Here is a 3,424-nt window from a genome sequence, read left to right on the forward strand (position 1 = left end):
ACACTACATGCACAATAAATAAAATAAAATACCTTATCTTTTCGCTGCCCTAAAATTGCTCCAACATCCATATCACTAGCAAACACATCAACTAGAATAGTAATGCCCAGTCAGGAGAAATCAAGATGGGTGCTTCTGTCATTCTTTTCTTCAGGCCTTCAAAAGCTTTTTGACACTCAGCCCTAAAATCAAATTTAGCTTCCTTTTCCAACAACTTACACATAGAAGTTGCAATCTTAAAAAATTCTTTGAGAAACTTCCTATCAGATCCTGCATGCTTGAGAAAACTCATCACTCCCTTCACTGTCACAGGATATAATAGCTTTTCAATGACTTCAACTTTGGCTCTATCTAATTCAAGTCCTCTACATGACACCTTATGACCAAGGACTATTCCTTTCTTAACCAAAAAGTAGCACTTCTCCCAGTTCAGTACAAGGTTTGTCTCCTCAGAATGAGCTAAGATTCGATCTAAATTTTACAAGCAGACATAAAATTAGTTACCATAAATAATGAAGTCATCCATAAATACCTTGACAAATTCTTCCACTATGTCATTGAAAATTGACATCATGCATCTCTGGAATATTGTGGGTGCATTACAAAGGCTAAAAGGTATGCGCCTGAATACATATGTGCCATATGGATAGGTAAAAGATTTTTCTTGATCTTCTGGTGCTATTGTGATCTGATTATACCTGGAGTATCTGTCTAGAAAGCAATAGTATTCCTACCCTGCCAAGATATCTTGCATTTGATCAATGAATGGGATAGGATAATGATCCTTCTTAGTGTCTTCATTTATCTTTTGATAATCAATGCAAATCCTATAACTAGTCGCCATGCGACTGGGAATCAACTCATTAGATTCGTTAGTCACCACAGTCATCCCACTTTTCTTTAGGATGCAGTGCATAGGGCTGACCCATTTACTGTCAGATATGGGATAGACAATCCTAACATCAAGCCACTTAATGACTTCTTTTTGTACTACTTCCTTCATTACAGGATTTAATTTTCATTGCTGCTGCACACTTTCTTTGTATCCCTCTTCCATATATATATATATTGTGCATACAAAAAGATAGATTGATCCCTATGGTGTCTTCCATCTACCATCCAATCTACTTCTTCCTTTTTTTTCAAAACTATCAATGCTTCTCTCACATGTACATCAAACAAACCTGCAGATAAAATCACAGTCAAAGTATCATTGTCACCAAGTAAGACATATTTTAAATAAGGAGGAAGAGCCTTGAGTTCTAGTTTTGGTGATTCATCAATAGATGCCTTAGGAGATGGGTCAATTAGTCTATAAAAATATCTCAAAAGGGACCACCATAGCGATCACTATAGAGATCATGTCCATAACTTAAACTAATTCGAGCGTCTCTACATCACTATAGAGATTATGTTCTATTAAAGCTCACTCGAGTGTATCATTAGACAATAAGAGATAGAGCTCATACTCCAGGTTTATAATTGATATAGAAGACAATTCTTAATATATAGCAAGCAACTTCATTGACTTATACACATCGAAGACCCCAACCTTATAATGAGCTCTCATGGTCATCTTTCCTACATCTAGATCAATAAGTGACTGCCCTATTACTAGGAATGGGCATCCTATAATAAATAGAATGACCAGATCAACTTCAAAATCAAGAATCATAAATCTACTGGGAAGATAAGTAATTCTATTTATACCAATACGTCTTCAATGATACTGTCAGTCCTAGCAAGGGATCTATCAACTAACTGCAAAATAATGGTAGTGGGTTTGGGATTGCAAAGACCCATCTTCCAGAACCAATAAATGGGCATAAGATTGATGCTCGACCCTAAGTCACAGAACCCCCGAGCACTAATTGTTTTCCTAATGATGATTTACAAAGGAAAACTACCTGGATCTTTTAGCTTCATGGGCAACTTGTTTTAAATCTTAGATGTGCACTCCTCAGTAAATGTTACTATAGCATATTCTGTCAAATGATTCTTCCTTTCCACTATGTCTTTCACATACTTTGAATACTTTGACGCACTCTGCAAAATATCTACAAGAGGGAGATTAACATGAACCTGCTTTAAAAACTCTAAAAACTTTTTGTAACTGGTCTCCTCTTGGTGCTTTCGAAGCCTTTGAGGGAAGGTTTGAGGTAGAGTTTGCTTCTCTACTTTAGTATCATTACTTGTAGCTTTTTCTTCAACCACTTTCTCCTTATTTTTTTTAGTATCTTCATCAGTAGCCGTTGGACTTACGTGCTCAGATTCTTGCTCTTTTAGCTGTAAACCGCTCCTAGTAGTGATTTCATTTACCTATTTTTAATTTGCCACAGTATCACTAGGTAGACCTCTCTGAGTTCTAGTGATTTATGCTCCCGCAATCTAACCAATATGCAGCTCCATATTCTTTGTAATCAACTATTGATTCTTCATATCTACTTCTAATTGCGTGTGAGAAGCTAAAAGTTGCTTTATCATCTCCTCTAAATTTCTTATTTGAGATGTGGCCTAATTACTTTGAACTTATTGTTGATTCTATTGTATCAGACCCTTATGCTAATTGTTGTTATGTGCCTGATTTCTACCCTATGAGAAATTAGGATGGTTCCTCCTACTCAGATTGTATATGTTACCATAATTCTACTGCCCTTGATAATTAGCATTCCCTACATAATTGATAAAATCTAGATTGACCACACAAGCATCCGCTGCATGCTCACTGCTTCCACAAATCTCACACCATGCATTCACTTGTTGGACTGCATTAGTTGTTACTGTCGGATGCGTAACCCCCTAATTCATGCTGTTGAACTGATTTGTTGTCTAATTTTTTATTGCAGCAAGCTGAGCTAATAAATCAATTAACTGATCTACCTCTAACGCACCTGCAACCTTCTTAGGAGCACTCCTTGAGTCATCATGCCACTCAGGATTCCCTTGTGAAATCCAATATAGCAGTGTATATAATTTATCATATGTCTTCACAAGAGCTTGACCACTTACTGCTGAATCCAAGAGAATCTTAGTGTTGGGCTCAAAACCCTCTATGAAGGTGTGAACTAGTACATTATTCTATTGATGGTGGTGAGGCCAATTTCTAAGCATGCCCTTAAATCTTTCCCAAGCTTGGTAAAGATTTTCTCCTTCTTTCTGTCTGGAACTCAGAATCTCACATCTCAAACATGTTATCTTCCCTGATGGAAAGAATTGAATAAGGAACTTTCGAGCAATATCATCCCAGAAAGTGATGGAGTTTGGTGGTTCAAAATATAACCACTTTTTTGCTTCCCCAATTAGAGAAAAGGGGTAGAGTGTCAGTCTAGCATAATCAGTTGAAACTCCAATAGGAATATAGGTATCACTAATTTCCAAGAATGTATGTATGTGTAGCTGTGGATCTTCATATGAGAACTCTACA

The 3,424-nt window shown here is 36.7% G+C and overlaps 1 non-coding gene across 1 annotated transcript; it reads left to right on the forward strand.

Moving 5' to 3' along the window:
- Nucleotides 1–3,082: 3,082 nt before the first annotated feature.
- LOC124889062 lies at nucleotides 3,083–3,189 on the forward strand. The gene has a single exon (XR_007047679.1). It is a non-coding gene; the product is annotated as a small nucleolar RNA R71 (small nucleolar RNA).
- Nucleotides 3,190–3,424: the final 235 nt, after the last annotated feature.

Source organism: Capsicum annuum, chromosome 11 (assembly GCF_002878395.1).
Source record: "Capsicum annuum cultivar UCD-10X-F1 chromosome 11, UCD10Xv1.1, whole genome shotgun sequence".
Classification (NCBI taxonomy): domain Eukaryota; kingdom Viridiplantae; phylum Streptophyta; class Magnoliopsida; order Solanales; family Solanaceae; genus Capsicum; species Capsicum annuum.